The sequence below is a fragment of the Thamnophis elegans genome, chromosome 3 (genome assembly GCF_009769535.1).
Source record: "Thamnophis elegans isolate rThaEle1 chromosome 3, rThaEle1.pri, whole genome shotgun sequence".
Classification (NCBI taxonomy): domain Eukaryota; kingdom Metazoa; phylum Chordata; class Lepidosauria; order Squamata; family Colubridae; genus Thamnophis; species Thamnophis elegans.
Window position 1 is genome coordinate 24,159,615 of NC_045543.1, and position 22,024 is coordinate 24,181,638.

Genomic DNA, 22,024 nt, shown 5'->3' on the forward strand with positions numbered 1-22,024 from the left:
CCAGGATTAGTGACTCTGTTTCTTTCTTTAATGTACCTGTTGTCAACCATAACCAAGTTTGTTCACTGTCCACTTTATCTTTTATTTTTTCCAGAAATTGGCCATGCAGTGCTTTGTTCTGCCAACTCTCCATTCTTGATTTTATCAAATCTTTTCTGTATTCTTGTTTTGTCTGTTGGGCCTTCAGTAGATTTTTGTTCTTTACTTCGATTAATAGATGTTCTTGACTTTCTTTTAAATAATCAGCCAGTGCATGTTTTTCTTCTTCAACTGTTTGCTTCACTTGTAATAATCCTCTGCCACCTGATTTTCGGGGCAGATACAGTCTATCAGTATCACCACATGGATGTAAACTGTAGTGCATTGTCATTAGTTTCCTGGTTTTTCGGTCCAAAAGGTCCAAATCAGCTTGTGTCCAGTTAACTATACCAGCTGTGTATCTTATAACTGGTATTGCCCAGGTATTTATGGCCTTGATTGTATTTCCACCATTCAATTTACATTTCAAAATTTTCCTAACTCTGTTGGTGTACTCTCGCCTGACAATAGTTTTTACTTCTCCATGCTTGATGTTATCCAACTGCAGAATGCCTAAGTATTTGTAGGCTTCATTTTCTTTGCATTTAATTAATTGGCCATTGGGCATTTCAATTCCCTCACATGCAGTGATTTTGCCCCTTTTTATGGATACAGTGGCACATTTTTCCATGCCAAACTGCATTGAAATGTCAGTGCTGAATACTCGGACTGTGTTTGTCAGTGATTGGATTTCTATTTCTGACTTTCCATAGAGTTTCAAATCATCCATATATAGTAAATGCAAAATTTTTTCAGCTTCTTTGGCTGTTTGGTAGCCTAATTTCATTTTTTTTAAGATTACTGATAGTGGGATCATTGTGATGATGAAGAGAAGAGGTGAAAGTGAATCACCCTGGAAAATTCCTCGCTTGATATTAACCATTCCGTAGATCTCATTCCCTACTGCCAACTCAGTTCTCCATTGTTTCATCGCCTTTTCAGTAAAGGATGTAATATTTTTGCTAATGCCAGTTGTTTCTAAGCATTTTATGATCCAACTATGTGGCAGTGAGTCAAATGCCTTTTTGTAATCAATCCAGACCATATTCCAGTTCGTTTTTCTGTTCTTACAATTTTCTAATATCATTTTATCAATTAGAAGCTGATCTTTTGTGCCCCTGCTCCTTCTTTTGTTGCCTTTTTGCTCTACTGGCAAGATGTTGTTTGTTTCCAAATAATCCATCATGTTATCTGCAATAATGCCTGTGAGTAATTTGAAGGTTGTTGGCAAGCATGTTATTGGTCTGTAGTTTTCAGGTGTTGTTCCTTTAGTTGCATCTTTCTGAATCAAGTATGTTTTTCCAGTTGTCAACCATTCATCAATTTGGCCCTTTTGTAAAATTTCATTCAGTTGCCTGGCCAATATTGCATGTAAACTAGTCAGGTATTTGAGCCAGAAACCATGTAATTGGTCCTTTCCAGGTGATGTCCAATTCTTTACCTTTTTTACTCGATTTTTGACCATCTCAGTTGTTATTTCTAATACTTGCATTTGTTTGTTGCCAATGCTTTTCTCAAAGTCATGTATCCACTTTGCTTCCTTGTTGTAGTCCTTTGCATTTTCCCACAATTCTTTCCAGAATTCAACTGTGGCCTGTTTTTCTGGTTTTTCACTTTTGGTGTCACCATTCACATTAAGACTTTGATAAAAACGCCGTTGGTCTGATCGAAATTGCTGATTTTGTTTATATTGGATGATTCGTGCCTCATATCTTTCAATTTTTCTAGCTGTTGCTGTTATCTGCCGTTTTACAATCTCTACAGCTTCATTGATGTTTCTTGTATCCAATCTATATCTTCTGATTAGCCGATCTATGATTTTGTTGTTTTTAAGCCGTTGCTCATGCATGTTCTTTTAGTTACTAGCATCTGCTCTTAATTTTTTGATTTTTTGTTCTAAACGGATTTTCCACTTTGGCTTTGATGCTTTTTCTGTTGTGTGACTAGGTACTTTAATTTTAATGCCTAGTTCATTAGTGACTATTACAGCTGCGCTGTACATTAACTGGTTTGTTTCCAAGATGGATCCCAATTCAATTGTTGAAAACACTGCATTAACCATTTTCATGATAGGGGCCAAAATTTTCTTAGGCACAGTTTTTAGTGATGGTAAACGTTGCCTTTCCTCATTAAGCAGAAAATGCTCCATGATCTTATCCTTCAATTCTTTTTGTTTTTGAGTTAGTTCATCAGTTGGTTCAGTGATAACTGGTTCTAGTGGTGGTGGTGTTATTTCCTCCCCGAGAGCTTCTTCTGGGAGTTCTACTATGTCTTTAGTTGTGTCTTGAATATCAGTTATTTCCGCTTGTGATATTGTTTTTTTGGTTTTGCAATTTGCCTGAATTTCCTCTAGTTCAACTTCACTAAACACTTTATTCCGTATAACAAATCGCCTTTGATCTGCTAGTCGTTGTTCACTAACATTTGAATCTGGATATTGTTGTTTCCATAATTCATACATTCGCTTTAAATAGCCTCTTTTTTCTGGCTCTGAGTTGTAGTAACAGGCCATTATGGCACGGTTTTCATCTGCCATTATGGCACGGTTTTCATATTTTTGTCGTTTTGTTGGATGGTCCACTTGTAGCCCACTTGTCGACAGATGTCCAGGGACCCCAACATCTGGCGCGGCCCTTGTTAACCCGTGCGACGACCGATGCGGTATGGAATTCTTATTCGTTTTTTTCACCATATTGTATGGGTTGGCAAGGTTTTTTTTATGGGACCAGATGCCAACCTGACCCCAACCCTCCTCCTTTCTCATCCGGGCTTGGGACTGGCAATGGCGGATTATTATTGTTATTGTTGTTGTTGTTGTTGTTGTTGTTGTTGTTATCTTTCTCATCTTTCCTATTACCTTCTCCTATTGGTATATATGATTACCACTTTGTTGTTTGTATGTAAACCAGTGGTGAAATTCATTTTTTTTTTTTACTACCGGTTACGATATGTGGGGATGGCTTGGTAGGCTTGGCAGGGGAAGGATACTGCAAAATACCCACTTCCTCCCCACTCCTGGGGGGTAGGATATTGCAAAATCTCCATTCCCATCCCACTCTGGGGCTAGCCAGAGGTGGTATTTGCCAGTTCTCTGAACTACTCAAAACTTCCACTACCAGTTCTCTAGAACCTGTCAGAACCTGCTAAATTTCACCCCTGATGTAAGCATATGGGAGACAAATTCCTTGTGTGTCCAATCACCTTTGGCCAATAAAGAATATATTCTGTTCTGTTATGTTCTATTCCTAATTCTAATTCTAGATACACCAGTGCATATATTCCTAAAAGCTACAGGTGGAGATACTTTCGAAGTAAAAAAGATATTTTTTGAAAGTTTTGTTAACATACAAAACATGTTTAATAAATTGTGCCATATCATTGTGAAAACAATGTGATAAACATTAGTTTATAAATCAGGCTGCAGTCACAATCCAGCACAGTCCAGCAGTATTTACATCTTACCAGCTCCATGCCTCAAAGTCCTCTGGGAAACTGCCAAATTCTTCTTAATTAAGTATACAAAAGGTATATTGATTCCAAGACATTGCATAGATTGGCGTTAACACTTATATCAATCAATTGCTGCAATTTAAACCTTCTGGCTTTTCACTTAATCAATGAAGATACAAATCAAACTATTTTGAAAAGTAGATGAACTCATTTGTATATGGGAAAACATGACAATATGAGAAAGAGGCAGACGTTAGGAAGTAATGTTAAATATCCTACTGAAGCCAGAGGGACAGGTGTGCTGTAGTTGGCTGTTTAAATTGCTCTTGAGTTGTTTAATGTATTTTTTTCCTTTATGTATAGTTTGATCAGGCAGTACTGATACGCAATCCAGCTAAGAATGCAAACCACTTTCATTCCATTCTTGTAGAACTCTCCAGTCTATTATCCAGATATGTTGGCTTATACCAGGGATGGTGAACCTTTTCAGCTGAAAAGAGATTGCATGCACATCCTTGTCTGGGATGCAACCTGGAAGAGGAGCTGCCCAGGAGGCATGTGCATGCCAGAAAAAGCACTTCCAGTTTCTGGTGGGTGCATGCACGCTGGCCAGCTAGACATGCAGTTACTGGTGCTCATACGCATGCGATGATCATCTGGCCGGCGCTCATGTGCATGTCGGAAAATGGAAGACTAGCTCTTCCATTTTCCAGCACTGCCACATGCATAAAGGCCAGCTGATAGTCGTAAATGCCAGGCAACATGACTCTGCATGCCCTAGGCTCACCATCACAGGTTTACACTGTCTGTTATGCAACAATAATTCCCATATTTCTAGCAGCAAATTTCCTATCCAAATTATAGTCCTCTCACATCTGGAAAGGACTGAGTTATGGGATGGATGCTGGGCCTCAAGGGGAGGGTGTGTGTGAAAGGTAAAGATGGTGACCATGACGGTAACCTGGAACTGTTTCCCTGAGTGCTAGCCATTATTTTGAAACATGAAGGAGCTTATTTCACTCAGTGTGTTGTACCTTTAGTTACCTCTGGATTCAGGCCTGGCTACAGCATGGAAACTGCTTTGGTTGCACTGATTGATGATCTCTGGAGAGCCAGGGATGGGGGCCATACCTCCATCCTAGTGCTCCTTGACCTCTCAGCGGCCTTCGATACCATCGACCATGGTATCCTTCTGCGGCGGTTACGTGAGGTGGGAGGCACCGTTCTTCGGTGGTTTTCCTCCTACCTCTCTGACCGGTCGCAGTCGGTGTTGGTTAGAGGGCAGAGGTCGACCCCTAGGCCCCTTAAGTATGGGGTTCTGCAGGGCTCAGTCCTGTCCCCCCTCCTGTTTAACATCTAAATGAAGCCACTGGGTGAGATCATTCGTCGGCACGGGATAAAGTACCATCAATACGCGGACGATACACAGTTGTATCTTTCCGCCCCGTGCCAACTCAGTGAAGCGGTTGAAGTGATGTGTCAGTGCCTGGAGGCTGTCAGGGTCTGGATGGGTGTGAACAAGCTTGCACTCAATCCCGACAAGACTGAGTGGCTTGTGTTTTTCCCTCCCAAAGATTGGCCCTTTATTCCATCTCTCAGGCTGGGGGGTGAAATTATACGCCCCTCAGACAGGGTTCGCAATTTGGGAGTCCTCCTGGACCCACAGCTGACTTTAGAACACCATCTGTCGGCTGTGATCAGGGGGACATTTGCCCAGGTTCACCTGGTGCACCAATTGCGTCCCTACCTGAACCGGGAGGCTCTCAGAACAGTCACTCATGCCCTTGTGACCTCAAGACTGGACTACTGTAATGCGCTCTACATGGGGCAGCCCTTGAAGAGCATTCGGAGACTTCAGCTTATCCAGAATGCAGCCACACGAGTGATTGTGGGTGCACCTCGGTACACCCACGTTACACCTATCCTCCGCGAGATGCACTGGCTGCCTGTTGGACACCAGACGCGCTTCAAGGTGCTAGTCATTACTTTTAAAGCCCTACATGGTATCGGACCTGGGTACTTGAGAGACCGCCTCCCGCCAATTACCTCCCTACGACCAATTAGATCCCACAGATTAGGCCTCCTCCGAATACCATCAGCTAGCCAATGTCGACTGTCGACCCCCCCCGGGGGAGGGCCTTCTCTGTGGCTGCTCCGGCCCTCTGGAACGATCTCCCCATGGAGGTTCGGACCCTCACCACCCTTCAGGCTTTCCGCAAAGCCATCAAGACCTGGCTGTTCCGGCAGGCCTGGGGCTGATGAGTTCCCTCGCTCCCTCGGGAATAGAGCAGCATACAAGTATAATAAACACAACACAACACAACACACCTCTGTGGTATAAGTTTGCTTGCTTTCTGGAAAATTTTGCACTGTTGCCTGTCTGTATATGTGCCCCTGAGTGGGCATAAGTAGTCAGTGTTGATTCCTCCAAGTGGCAGGAATCACTTCATGGCAAGGTCAAGATGTGGAGAAAGCTAAATGGCTGCTAATCCCATAAAAGGTGGGTTGTGGACCCTCTACCACAAAGGGAAGAAAAATGCTGACAGCACTTAAAAGCTGGATATTTCAGAGCTGCATTGCCCCAGGCCTAACAAGGAACTGCCAATTGCTCGAAACAGCCAACAGAGAGTTCAAAAGGTGATTGTCATGCCAGAACATATAACTTTATATACCCATTATGGCAAACCTATGGCATGTGTACCACAGGTGACATGTGTAGCCATTTGCTAAGGCACACGAGGCACTGCCCTGTCAGCTGGCCAGCTGCCTTTGGCCTTCTTTTGAGGCCATTTTTCACCTCAAAAAACCGGCCCTATGGGCAAACTGGAGATACAGGAATGTACTTCCAGTTTGCTTGTAGATCCGTTTTTCGCCCTCCAGAGCCTTCGTGTAAACTCTTGAGGCCTCCGGAAGGTGTTGGGGGAGGCAGGGGGCTGTTTTGGCCCTTCCTTGGCTCATAGGAAGCCTCTGGAGCCCAAGGAGGGCAAAAAAAACCACGCCAAAAGTGGGGGGGGATAATTGCATGCTCATGCGTGCATAGGGGGGAGTCACGTGCATAGCATTATGGGTGTGGCACACCCACGCATGACCCCCTGCGCTCCCCTCACTTTTGGCACGGGAGCCAAAAAAAGGTTTGCCATCACTGTTATAGACTGCTGTTGCCCTCTAGCCCCACCTAGTGACAGAGAGGTAAATATGTCCCAACTCTATTGTTTGAAGCTGACTCCATCCATTTACCCATCGACCTGCACTCTCAAACCAAGTGCACGCAGGGAAGCCAGACTCCATTTCCTTTAGCATGTGGAGAAGACAGAAGCACAAAGAAGCAGCCATATTAATCTGTGCCACATGGTCATCTAAGTACAAACCTACATCCCCCCCACACAGCATCGCTGGTGAGATTCAAACTGCTTGCATTTATTAATTGTTATGTTCAGCAGTAACTTAATACTGTCTATCTTGTATTTGGTTCTCACTGTATGTATCCCTATTTTCCTCAGTTTCACCATATCCTGTTCTCCCAATAAAGCATTCAGATCTAAGCAGACAGTCCATTTTATCGGAGGATAGGTGGGTTTAGCTGAATGTCGAGCTGCGCACAGACTAATGTGTAGTGGGGGGACAGAACAGTGATCGAAAGGAGGCCTAGGGAAGCATCTTTGAAGGAGACCTCCAAAGGACTTGTGGTATCTATTGGCATGCTTGCTCCAAACAGTGAAACTACTGAGTTAATACAACAATTGAAGTATCAAAGAAATGTATAAATACCATGGCTTAGCTTGACTGACTATTTCTCTATTTGTAGGAAATGTGTATGTCAGGGAGAAGGTTCCTAGACATTAATGCCAGTGCACAGCACCTGTAGGAGCCAGTGCTTTCAACAAAATGATAAAAGCAGCATTGATGCACATAAAAAGGAACAGAATCGGTGTGGCATTAAACATGGTGCTGCTGTCATCATTTCTTTGCCTTTTACAACCCCCCTCCACCCCAATGCCTCTGGGTTGATGACAAAGACAATCATATAAGGCAAAGATGATAAAATGCCTTTGAAATGCCTTTCCACAAATTAGGTTTAAAATTGGTGCAATACTGGTAATGTTCTGGGAGGAAGACACGAGGAAATGTAGAAATATAATCATTAACATTGAAATGATATTTCAGTTTTCAAAGAACATTTTATGAATGGAAGTTTTCTCTCTTGTTACACTAGTTTAAGAAAGAGACTATATTGGCAGCATATTTTGAGGTAAGAGGATTTTTAAAATCTCACCTCATATCTCTTTACATTGCAGAACACTACACCCTTTCTCTTGAGTGTTTGGGCACCTCTACAACACTGAGAAAATTTCATTTCATTTATTGAATTTCTAGGCCGCCCAATCCTGAAGGATTCCGGGCGGCTTACAGAAATGAAAAATTATTAAAAAGAATTAAAACAATGAGACACAAAAAGTTAAGAAAAAGCACAACATACACCCAATCAGAGAGGGGCCGGACCTCAATCAAGAGGTCAACGGCCCCAGGCCTGCCGGCAAAGCCAGGTTTTAATAGCTTTGCGGAAGGCCATGAGAGTGGGAGGGCCCGGATCTCTGGGAGCAGCTCATTCCATAGGGCCGGAGCAGCAACAGAGAAGGTCCTACTCCTAGGTGTCGCCAGTCAGCATTGTCCCGCTGAAGGCAGGTGGAGAAGGCCCATCCTGTGCGATCTTATTGGTCTAAGGGAGGTATGTGGCAGAAGATGGTCTCACAGGTATCCGGGTCCTAGGCCATGTAGGGCTTTAAAGGTGCTGCTCAGAGACCAATGGGAAGCCAGTGCAGCTCGCGGAGGATAGGTGTAGTATGGGTGTACCTTGGTACACCCAATATCGCTTGCGCGGCTGCATTCTGGACTAATTGTAGTCTCCGAACACTTTTCAGGGGCAGCCCCAAGTAGAGCGCATTACAGTAATCCAGTCTTGAGATGACGAGGGCGTGAGTGACTGTCTGAAGTGCTTCCCGGTCCAAATAGGGCCGTAACTGGTGCAACAGGAGAATCTGGGCAAAGGCCCCCTGGTCACAGCCGACAGGTGATGTTCCAAAGTCAGCTGTGGGTCCAGGAGGACCCCCAAGTTGCGGACCCTCTCTGAGGGGAGCAAATCTTCTCCTCCCATATTGTGACTGTTTATTTATTTGTTATTTATTTATTAAGAAAATGTACATGGCTGCCCAATTCACTCACAGTGACTCTGGAAAGCTTACAGAAACAAAATCCCAATACAAAAAACAATAAACTTTCTGAAGTTTAGTCAAAGACAATATGTTATTGCCTCAGTTTTTAAATTATGACTTTCAATTTGGACAAAATTGGTACGTATATTTTCGCTAATCTTTTATATAATCCATATATACATGTAGTGTGACACACACACACACACACACACACACACACACACACACACTCTTATGGAAGCTATCGAAATAGAGAAACACCCTCACAACATGAATAAACGTGACAATACCTCCCGCCTACCAGACATCTGGAAACCAGCCCTAATCAGCAAATGAGCCCCACCCACCACCCAGGCCGTTACAACACAAAACAACAATGGACACACAGCCAGCACCAATTAGCACCAATCATGATACAGCCACACATCTAATCAATCCACTTGCTGAAATGGGGCCAGCACTCCACACCCACCCACCAAGGTTTGTAGAGGGACGGCAGAAAAAGACCCGAATACAACAAGACCAGCATATTTGTGTGTTTGTGTGTGTGTGTGTGTGTGTGTTGCATTTGTGCTGATAAATAAATAAAATCCATTAAAAATGGCTTTCTGCCTATATGGCTCCTAGGATGAGCCGAAAGACAGACAAGGTAAGCAGTATGCTCCCTCCCATATTTGGGCATACCAGGGGTTGTGACACAATACATACATACATACATACATACATACATACATACATACATACATACATACATACTCACTCACTCAATTTTTTTCTATTCTGATGAGTAAATTTGTATTTCCATGTATATTTTCCACAATATATGATTTCACATACATATTTTAAACTGTTTGAACCCAACCATACTTTTTCAAGTGCTGAAAAGGGAGCGCATGCATGCGCTTGTTTGGGCCATAACCAGGAAGAGGAGCTGCCCAGGGGGCTGTGCGTGCTGGAAAATAAACTTCTGGTTCCAGTTACTTCCATTCATTCACACGCGCTGATCAGCTGGCCAGCACGCATGCTCATGCACGAAAATGGAAGACCAGCTCTTCTGGTTTCCGGCACTGCCACATGCACAAAGGCCAGCTGATCATCATGTGTGCATGCACATCAGAAACCCAGAAGAGGAACGGGCGACATCACACATGCCAGGAGACATTGCTCCATGTGCCGTTTCGGACACATGTGCCATAGGTTCGCCATCACGGGATTAGGGAAACAAAAATGTTATAAACTAACTTAACATACAAGCCAAGCTAATGTCCTCACCATCTCTTCTTTCTCTCACACACATGTATATATACTCAATTCTTAACTTGTTCTGTTTTGTTGAAAGTTATGAAAATATATTAATTTGAGGTTATTCACTCCCTTGAAGCTCTTAGAAATTGAAACATTCTGAATGCTTGTCTAAGAGCTCCTGACAGCAGCATGTGACCTGAGCAATTATTAGTGAAGCAGGTTTCATAACAGAAAAGAGCTTTATAAAAGAGTTATACATTTCTGGCATAGGCAAAGCCTAGCACTTAAAACATGTGCTCTGTGTATGTGTGCTTGGGAAGAAAGGGAGAAGGATTTGACTTCAGATTAGCAATCCCTTAGTCCAAGAGCAGGCAGAGTGATAGATAAAGAAGGTTGGATTTTGGCATTCAGTAGAAACAATCTTCTCAACAAAATATTTTCTAAAATTGGATTAAATGATTCATGTTTTTATTTACTGTAAAGCTTCCAAAAGGTCTACCACCTCACTGAGCAATTGGTTCCATAATTGGATTGTTCTTATAATTAAGAATCCGAATCTGCTTTTTTATAACTTAAATACATTATTTCCTAACCTATACTTTGGGACAAAAGAAAATAGGTCTTGACCTTTTAACTGCATGAGGTGTTCTTTGGGGTATTGGAAGAGTATAATCATATTTTGCTTCAGGCTTCTTTGCTTAAACATTCCCCATTCTTACCATTTCTATTCATAGGGTGTAATTTCTAGTCTATTGATTGCCTAACTGTACTTATCTAAACCTGTTCCAAGAAGGAGTAACAATTTATGTGAGCACTGACTAAAGCAGAATTATGTAGAATAATTCCTTCCTGAGATTTGGAAATTATATTTCTATTGATACATTTACCTTATTTGGGGGATATGTGAGCAGACACCTGACATTACTATACCCAGTTTACAATTAAGTCCAATTCCAATAATTTTTTTTAAGTATGTGGAGAAGTCAATACTGATTTTCATGGTAAATGATACTTGATACTTCTCTCCAATTTAATGATGAAAACTAATTCATGTATCTTCTTAATTGTCATGTCATCCAATCCACTCTTAACTAACTTGCTGATCAGATTCTGATGGGACATTTTTAGAAAAGCTTTGCTGAAATGAAAAAAAGAAGAAGAGCGGCAAGGCTTATTGTTTACTTCTGATAATTACTTCATAGTTTTCCAAGTGGTTACTGGCTGATCCTTTATTATTCTCCTCTAGAACAGGGGTCACCAACCTTTCAGACCTCAGGGACCACTAAATTCATAATTTAAAATCTAGTGGACCATTAATATGAACTGCCTAATGACCGGCTGGGTGGGTGTGGCTAGGTGGTCATGTGACTGGGTGAGCTTGGCCAACTTGATGTCATTCACATTAAGAGGAACCTCGCCGACCTCTACTCACCCCTCACCTCCCAGCCACTCCTTGCCTGCCTGTCCAGGTCCTTAGGACCCCAAAAGGAAGCAGTTGTTGGAGCTAAGCAGCCACCATGAGAAAGAGTTGGGAAAACAGCTGACCGAGAAAAAGGCTCAACAGAAGCACCTCACTGAGAACTATGAGCATAGGCTTTCCAAGCAAAGGGAAGACCTGCGGGAGTACAAGGCCAGGTACCGGCCCCTGGAGGCTCACTGGGCTGAGATGGTTAGCCAGTTCCAGGCCATGATGCAGTCCCACTGGAACAAGGCCCTCCGGCTCTTCGCCAGTAGCGGTGCTTCCCTCCAGCCTTCACCCAAAGCCCCACACCAGGAGGCTGAAGCAGACCCCCAAGTCAGAATTTCTGCCCCTTCTCACCTACACAAAAAGACCCCAAAGGAGGAGACTCTCTGCAGCAACACAAGTGTTCATTGCATATATCCAACCCAGGAGCCGTAGTTTGAAGAACCTTGATTTAGTGCAATATAAAAAATGCAAATAATTTTTCTACGGACCACCAAAATTTTCTTGCGGACCACCAGTGGTCCACAGACCACCGGTTGATGACTGCTGCTTTAGAATATCAGTCTTTCAGTAGTTTGCAACATCTTCCTCCCTCCCACCTTGTTGCTTTATTACAATTGTCCAGCATTTCCTTCAGTTTGCAAAACTTCTCAATGCTGATGCAAAAGTCCAACCAGATCTTCAGCAAATTCCTTCAACATTATAAAGGACAATTAATCTGGTTCTGGAGATTTAAACTCATTCAAAGTCAAGAAGCATTCTCGGCCCATATTTCTATCAATCTACACTTCAATCATACCTCTTCATCCTGCTTGCCACAATTGCCACTGGAACATATTTGGAAACAGAATTAACTAGTGCTCCCCTTTTATCTGTTACCATTTTGTCTTCTCCATTAATGTAGCTGGTATAGTGATTCTCTTCTACCTGTATGAAGTTTTCCATAGTGATCTGGAAGACTTTCTCTTGAGATCTTCGCTAAACTTTTGGTGTAACCACCAGACGTGGAAATTGCAGGTGGCCCACCCACCTGCCCCAGCTCTGTGGCATTCCATTTAGGCCCCTTTTCTGCCAAAAGCGCATGCACGAAAGGCTGAGCCAAGGTGGTGCAGTGGTTAAATGCAGCACTGCAGGCTGACTGCTAGATCAGCAGTTCAGCGGTTCAAATCTCACCGGCTCAGGGTTGACTCAGCCTTCCATCCTTCCGAGGTAGGTAAAATGAGGACCCGGTTGTTGGGGGCAATATGCTGACTCTGTAAACCGCTTAGAGAGGCCTGAAAGGCCTATGAAGCGGTATATAAGTCTACTGTTATTGCTATTATATTGCTATGGAGATGGCACTTGCGAGGGAAGCGAGCGTGCCCACGCCCACACTCACATTTGCAAACCGGTAGGGAAGGTAAGTGAATACCACCCCTGGTAACCACCTCGCTTTCTTCTGCTGATCTTCAATAATCTCCTCACTAGAATGGTTTGCAACTATGTTCTAGTATTGTGTCTTGTTTTTCAGGCTTCCTACCCTCCTTCCTTTTCTCATGAACATCTTCTGCCAGGAAATCTTACTTATGATTGATCTAATCATATAGGTATTTGGCTACATTGAGCGCCTTTTAAAATATATATATATATTTTAAAATCTAGCGTTACAAGATTGCTTTCTCCTAATGTTCCTGCTACTTTTATCTTTTCAGCTAAGTTTTCTGTTGAGTGAATAATAGCTTATGCTCTTGTGTTTTTCTCCAACCTCTGAAGGAGAAAGTGGTTAACAAGACAGAATTAGAAATTTCCTGGATGGATTTTTCTTAGTAGAATCCCAACAGATGTCAGGGTAATTAAAGTCCCCTATCACTACTACTTTATATCTCTTTGAAAGATCAGCAATTTGCTTTCGAAAACCATTATCCATATCCTCTCCTTGGTTGGATGGATGATGTTATAGTAGACACTAATGACAGTATGTGTTTGTTTCTTAACTTGTTTTAACCCAGATATACTGCAAAACATTTCAACTTCTGAGCAGGAGTTGACACATTTAACACAACTCCTTCCTATATTGCTTTTGTTCCTCTTGAACAAATTGTATTTTTTACAGAATTCCTGTCTTGTGCCTCTTAAATCATATTTATGTTTCTATTCTAAAATTCCATCTTGTCTATTTTCTAGTGTAACTACAATTGTCATGAACTTTAGGACTCATATTCTTTCAGATTTCCTTGAATCTTATCCCCACTTCCTTGAATAGTAGAAACTTTTAACTGCTATCTTACTTCCATTTTTGTTTGTCTCTGAGGTCCTCACCTTTCATTTTGAAGGCCACCTAATCAAACCATGTTTCATCCAGGCACATTTTTTTAGGTTTTTTTTCCAACCAGAGCTCAGCTATATCTCTGTGGAAGGTTGTATGAGACTTTGTTCATTGAAAAAATAATGGAAACAAATATTTGGGGGTAATTCCCTGGCCCAGCTCATTTTGTCAGATATAAATATTTGTTCTCTTAAAAGAATGAATAGCTTTGGATTCAGCTTGCTGGAGGCTCTCCATTCAGAATCTTCTTATATTTGACTAGAAAAATCTATGCTCAAAACCAAACAGAAAGTTTTGAATTTAAACTTCCAAAACAATAGAACTAAAAATTCAAATGACCTTTCTAAAAACTTTGGTTGCATTTCTTGTCTCATTCCTGAATATTTTTTGTGGTATTCTCTCTGCAGCGGAGAGAAGGGCATTCGTACTTGTGGTTGACTTGATGCCTTACCCTTAAATTTGATAATGAGGTTCTAAAATATCCCATATCAAATACACTTATGTATATGCTTAGCCATTAAGAACAAGACAGTTGCACGTAGCCTTTTATACAAGGCTGGGGCATTAAGAGCAAATCTCACTCTGTAGAGAGTAAAGGAGATGACCTTGATGGAGATATGTGAGTTCCATTACCAAAGTGACAAGTAGTGAAAAATATCTTAAGCCCACAACAGAGAGATAGGATTTGTAAGTGGCTCAAACAGATGGCTGCCTAATTCATTGGAGTATAAGAAGAAGGAGGAGGAGGACAATCAACCTTGAAATATTCTGTTATTATAGACAAACTCAATAAATGTAGTTTTAGCTATCCTGTGGAGCTGGTTTCTTGTCTGGCCTACCTAATAGGGCTGATACATTCTTACCAACAGATGTCAACACCAATCTCACAGCGTTAGTGCTTCTGTCAGCCATTCAAGGTAGATCAAACTAGAGAACCAACACCACACCACATCACTACTATTTTTATTGTAAAACTATATTAATCAATTTGTTGTAGCAAGACATTGGGCTAGAAACCAGGAGACTGTGAGATATATTCCTACCTTAGGCAACCTTAGCTGGGGCAAGTTATTAGCTGGGGCAAATAACTTGGGCAAGTTAGACCATCTCCACTTTAGGAAACAGGCAGGACAAACCACTTCCAAAATCTTGTCAAGAACACTATAGGGACGAGTCCCAGTAATAACCGGTAGTCAATGTGACTTAAAGGTGCACACACACACACACACAGACCAGGAGCGGGTTGCTGCCAGCGTTACTGCTGGTTTGCTTTGCACATGCTTTGTGCGTGCTTCACATGCATGTGCAGTTGCCTGCAATGGCAGCAGCGACCAGGAAAACAGTTCGGAGGTATGGCCAGCCTGGGTCGCTGTCAGTTATGGGACCCAGGTCAACATTACACTACCGGTGCGAACCAGTAGCAACCCACCTCTGACACACACATACTAGTAAGAGAATCTTGCAAGTTTAAATGTGTTTCCCTCCCTCCTTTTATCTTCATCTGATCTTGGATGGCCTTGTCTAAGACATTGGCTCACATCACATTCGTCCCCCGTTATCTGACTGTTGCCTTCTTCCTGTTCCTTGAGGTCATTCTGTTTTTCCTCTACAGCTTCTTACAAATTATGAGCTTTTGCACAACTGCCATTAGAAATGATAGATCTGATTCATACATAGCCATAGGTTTTATTATATGGACATTGATTTATATATGTGTATATCTCTTCTTTCTCTTACATTAACGTTATATACTTCATAGTCTATGTATATGTACCATATATATGTAGTGTGTGTATAATATCTTTACATATATACCATATATATGTAGTGTGTGTATAATATCTTAGGTTGGGTAGCCCTATCAATGCTTTAAATTGAAAGATAAATAAATATCAACGTTATGTCATATTTTTGGCTTACAGCCATTCCGTGACAAATAATGTTTCTTCTACGGCAGTCCTTCTATGGTACAACCAATCTTGGGCCAGCAATCTATTCGGATGCAGAGATCAAATTTCCATCTTTGATTTCCAAAGGCCACAGAGAGATTATTGTAGCAATATTTCTTTGCAATATTATTTGCTTCTGTGTGTATCAGAAGGACCTTTGCACACAATACATTTTGTACGTTAGTCACATCTTTATTTCTTGTTCCTAGCAGATAACACAATTCATGAACCAACAAGATTGGTTGGCATTGGTTTGTTTCAAATATTTGTAATAACAGGTCGCCAACCATATGTCTTCTCCTTGATGTTTACTATGGGACAGCTATATCCTTTCTGCCCTAAGGGGATTCATAGTCTTGTTACTTGTTTCAGAATATCTTCTTTCTTACCCTTTTCTTACACTTAGAGCAGGTTTCTTCTGCAAAAAAATAAAAATAAAATCCCCCCCCCCCCTGAGTTCCAGCAGGACAAAGTATCTTACCATTTCTTTTGCTTCGGATGCCAGTTGCATCCATTGACCTTACTCCTTCTTTAACTGCCTTTGTTATGGAAAGTTACTTCTATTGTCACTTCCCATTGTTCCAGCATCCATTCTTTGACATGAATAAATTTTCATCCTCTCACATCAGCTAAACTGTCCAGTTCTGTGACTTTTTCTTCAGGAACTGCTCTAAGCTTGCACTTGCTGCAAATTTATGTTAGGATGTTCTTGGACAAGGAGCATTGCCACAAGCGGCACAATTCATAGTTGCAGATTCAGCTTTACTAGAGCACCAATATAAGCCTGTAAAGGCTTATATTTACTCTTTTTCCCCCCTCAGCCTCTTCAGTTAGTCAAGTACAAACTCTTAATTTAGAAGGAAACTTTTTTGGAAATTGTCTTCCTATTTGTTCACTCAATCAGCTCAATGCCCCCCCTCCCCCGAAACCTGGCTGACTTATATTCTCTTACAGCCTCTGCTTACTCAGCAGGAGTCACTCACCACAATGGGCAATCAGTAGCACTCAGGAAAAACCCTTGTAATCAGCAGCTATTCTAAAATGAACTTTTGATTCCTCACAGCTGAGCACACAGTCCTTTAGAGTACACCAATTCCCTGGTCACTTTCGTCTGCCTGCTGAACTTCGCTAGGAAACTTCTATTAATCTGTCCTATTTAGTGGCTTTGTTGTTTTGCTTTATGTTTATAAGATTAGGTTTCTTTTTGGTAGAGTAGGAAAATAACCATTTTCTTACCAAAGGGACGGATATACAAGAGTAGGAAAAGCACAATCTAATGATGAAAAAGTAATCAAGGACAGTTCGAAGTCGAAACTTCAGTGCAAGTATTAGCACGCCTCATCGCCTTGGTTATTACTCTTCCAGAGGATCAATGAAGAAACTTGGAAGAATCACCAAGAGTCTGCAAAAGACAGAACACTGACAATGTGCAAATAAATGTTACCTGCTAAGCTGCATAAAAAACCCCAGTCATTACACTCTTAACAAGCTTAAAATCTGTGCAAGAAAGTTTCCCAGGATTTCCTCCCACCCAATCAGGCACACTGATTTCAACATGTCAGAGAGGTCTTCTGTTACAGACCCTGATGCACTGTGGGGGGAAAATGCTGAAAGGACAAGCAACTTTGCAGCAGCAATGAAACGCAGCAGGAAAGAGATGCTACATAATTCTAAAAGTTATTACAATCCATGCACGGAAAGGCACATTTATTCTTATGATTTCTCCCTTTGTTTTATTTTTGCACCAGCTTTGATAATGATCACACTCTCAAGCTGTGACCAGCTCTCCAGGTGGCAGATTGACAACTAATTGACAACCTTCCAACATTAAAGAGCCTTGTGAGAGCGGAAAATTGAAATGGGGCAGTGCAGGACAGCATCTGAGTATCTTGAAGTCACATCTAATATAACTACCTATTAACAAGGGTGATGCTCCCACATCTAGCTCTGGATTGCATCTGATGGAGGTTAAAGTGTGCGGCGACAATGCTGGAGGCAAAATAGGATGGCAAGATTGGCAGCAGAGCAACCGTTTACTGGCAGAATTCAACCGTTACAGGCTGTCACAGATCCATTTGTTATTTGCAATATTGCAGCTGATATCCCCTCTGAACCTGGCTGAACCGGGATTATTGAATTGACATTTTAGGAGGCACAATCTGCAGGCACCTCTTTGACTCCCTGAAAAGTACTGATAGAAGGTTGTTTGGAATGTGGATCTTCCTATTTGACGGGGGGGGGTGGTTTTTTTTTTTACAATCACATGGCCCATTTCTTGTGACAGCCCTGGCTGTCTATATAAAATCAGTCTATTATAGCCCAGGCAATTGGTTTTGAGAAACTGCACGGAACTCAATGTTTCAAGCAGGCACGGATTGGAGACACACACATTTTTTTTTCTGCGTTGCTTAAGGCAGCTCTGTGCAGTCTTTTGCATCTGCTCTTTGACTGGCAGGCCAGAAATCATGCTGTTCAGAGTGGAGCTAAATGTTGATAGCACCAGAAATACAATGAATTTGGATTTCCTTAACTACTTGTGCTTTAACTTAGCGGCATTACATGCAATGAATTTTTCTATTCTCAGCGGGTTTAATAATTACCCCCTGCTAACATATTAAAAATTACAACAGGGCAGCCCCTTCTGCAAGAGTTCTGAGTCCACAGACGGTACTCCTTTTGCATTTGTGGGAGAATAGCTGCTACATTTATTTGGCTAACAAAATTCACCTTGTCACATTCCTCAGTATAAACCCAGCGAAATCTTGGCATCCACATCTCTTGTCTGACTGAAGCTAAAAACAGCTCGGTACAGAAATAACCAGACCCCCAAATGCAGCCACATTTGAGGAAAGCAAATGGAGGAAACCACATACAGCTTTCCAATTTAAAATATCACCCAATGTAAAATGAGTGGCAGTAGAATATTCTGAAGGCTGGGCTGCAGTGCCAAGTATAAAATGTTAATTTGCATGAATTGTTTCTTGTAAAACTGTGGCTAAAAATTGATTCACTTCTCCATATTCTACGGATTCCAGGGGAAAGTTTCAGCTGCTGGATCTCAGCTGGTTACGTACTGTCAGCCAAGTCTGGGTTGAATTAATGTTAGGTATGCTGCCAGAATTCATTAATACAACAACTTGTATGCATCAGTCTGGTTCTGTCAAGGCAGAATATTATTCTGGAGTTTCTGAAGACTTAATTTGCAATACAATCCCACACCTGCTTGGTCCAATGTAACATTCATGGTTACACGTAGTATTTTCGACTGTAGGCCAGGATAAGACAGTCTTGGTGCAACTCAGTTGCACCCCTTCCCAGACCACAGGACCCTGCTCATGATTGCTCATGCCATTATGATTGCCAGGCTGGATTATCTCAATATGTTTTACATGGGACTGCCCTTGAAGAGTATTTGGAAGCTTCAACTGATGCAGAATTTGTTTATTTATTTATTTGTTTATAACTTGTACTTCCTCCTATTAAGAGCCGTGGTGGCAGAGTGGTTTAAATGCAGTGCTGCAGACTACTTCTGCTAACTGGAGGCTACCAGCAGTTCGGCAGTTTGATTCTCACCAGCTCAAGGTTGACTCAGCCTTCCATCCTTCCAAGGTCAGTAAAATGGGGACCCAGATAATTGGGGGTGATATGCTGACTCTGTAAAGTACTTAGTGAGGGCTGGAAAGCACTGTGAAGCAGTATATAAATCTAAGTGTTGTTGCTAATGCTATTTCCCCCATAGCAACAACCCTTGGTATTGGGCTGAGGGAAAGTGACTAGCCTAAAGTCATCTAGATCGCTTTCATGGCTAAAGAGGGACTTGAACTCAGAGTCTTCTGCTTTCTTGTCTGGCGCTTTAACCATAGACCAAACTGGCTCAAATTGTGGTGGGCAGGCAGTTACTGGCATTGTTTATTTGGTGCATGTGATGCCATTGCCCCACAAGCTACATTGACTATCAGTTTACTTCTGGGTGCAATTCATGATGCTGGTTGTGATTTTAAAATCCTTCATGACTTGAGACCATGTTACTTATGGGACAGTCTTTCCATAGTTGTCTTTATCTTACCTTTTCTACCCAATCCAGGAGGAGGGGCATGCTCCAGGTTTCGTTGGTTAAGGAACATTGGCTAAGGAATGTCAGCTGCGCATTCCAGCTGGACAGAAGAAATGTTCCTGCCGTGATGTCCCCCCTCCCTTTGGAACATCTTCCTTCTTGAGATTAGATTGGCCCCATTCCGGTTGGCCCTCCTTAAGACCTGGAAAACTTGATTTTATATCCGAGCCTAGAGCGCTGGATAGATGACAGAGATTGTCTCTTGGTTGTGGGATAATTGATAGAGAATAGAATAGAATAGAATTCTTTATTGGCCAAGTGTGATTGGACACACAAGGAATTTGTCTTTGGTGCATATGCTCTCAATGTACATAAAAAGATACATTTGTCAAGAATCATAAGGTACAGCACTTAATGATAGTCATAGGGTACAAATAAGCAATCAGGAAACAATCAATATCAATATAAACTGAAAGGATACACGCAACAAAGTTACAGTCATGCAGTCATAAGTGGGAGGAGATGGGTGATAGGAATGATTGGAATGTTCCTGGTTGTTCTGGGTTTTATTTAATTGTTATATCATGTTTTATGTGTTTTACTTATTGTAACCCACCTTTGGTCTGCTATGTAGATGAGTAGTTATATAAATCAAAATAAATAAACAAAAAACACAAACCTAATTTCCCTGAGATTTTAATTGCAGTTTTAATCGATCTGGCTAATTCATTTTTGAAAAAAACTGAAAGAGAGGTTTTGAAACCCGACAGCCAGCATACCAATGGCACGTTGCATCTAGGGATGCCACACAAGCCCATAGCTCTCAATCATTGCAAACCCACTCATGTCAATGAGTTTGAGGAAAAAACAACTGAAGATTAAGATCAAAATTCAGTTATATTTTGCATACCATAAATATAAAAAAATATGCTTATCTTACATGGAAAAAAACTGTTCGCATGCCAGTACCCTTCAATTGAAATTTCCCTGAAGGACAAAGCATTCCCATCTTGCAACTTTGAAATATAGCAATGGTGTTTTTGCTAAATATCACAAAACGGGCATTGCCTATGCACAAAATCAACAAAAAGTTTCAAATGAGGCAGTAGATCTATTGTTAGAAAATTACATAGCTGATCTCAGCCATTTTACTCCTTTGAAATACTAAACAACCAAGTCACCCTTAACAAACTATAAAGCCATGATATTCATTCAAATGTGCCGTATTGATTGCAGCTTGCTCCACAACCCATCCATCATGTCAATTTGAAGTTCCTGACTGCTATGGAAGCAATAAATGTACTCAGTGCTTCATGAGCCGTATTGATAATCTTGCACCAAGTTTCTAAGAATCTTGCAAATAATCCAGTATTTGTAGGAGTGTCAATATTATCACTCCTTCCTTCAATCACTAGATATTCAACAAGTTACTAACAGCTTCTTTCAGATTGGATCGTAATTCTTCTTTCTATCAAATACCATGAGGAAACTATAGTCAAAAGCCCTAAAATAAATATTTTAGTATTTGCTTTTATTCAGACTACATTCCTATTTTTATTTATTTTCATTTATTCTATCTTTTTATTATTTAGAGGTGAGGTTGCCCAGTGGCTCAAAGATGCTGGATTTGCTGGCTGGAAAAGGTCAGCTCTCTGTACTCCAGCAGTTTGAGCCCTAGCAACACATGACAGGGTGAGTTCCCATCACTCACCTCAGTTTCTGTCAACTTGCAGTTCGAAAGCATGCAACATGCAAGTAGATAAATAGGTACCACTCCGATAAGAAGCTATCAGCGCTTCATGCAATAATAAGAAGCCATCAGATACTGAACCTGCCCAAATGCGAGACAAAATTGGTGGAGAAAAGCCCCAGATGACACTGCCTGTCCCGGAGAACATCTTTAGCCAATCTTTGTGTGGAGCTAGTTCACCTTTTGCGATGCACCCTGGATAGCATGTGAGCATGAAATGAACAAACTAGCAATCTTAAGCAACCCAAACTACTCTGTGGTGGACCATCCACTTGGTGGTTGAGAAATCAATTATGAGTTCAGTCATCCTTGGCTGATCACAGAAATTAAGAAGAGTTACTCCTGGTTAATGCTTGGACAGGGACTGGGGAATCCAGGATGATGTACTAGACTAGAAAGTTTAGAAACATCACAGAAGATGGCAATGGCCAAGTGCCATAATCATTGTAAGGATGTATTCATGAAATTACCAAGTCATGAGCTCAGCTTAAGGAAGTCTTGATGTATGGTGATGGACA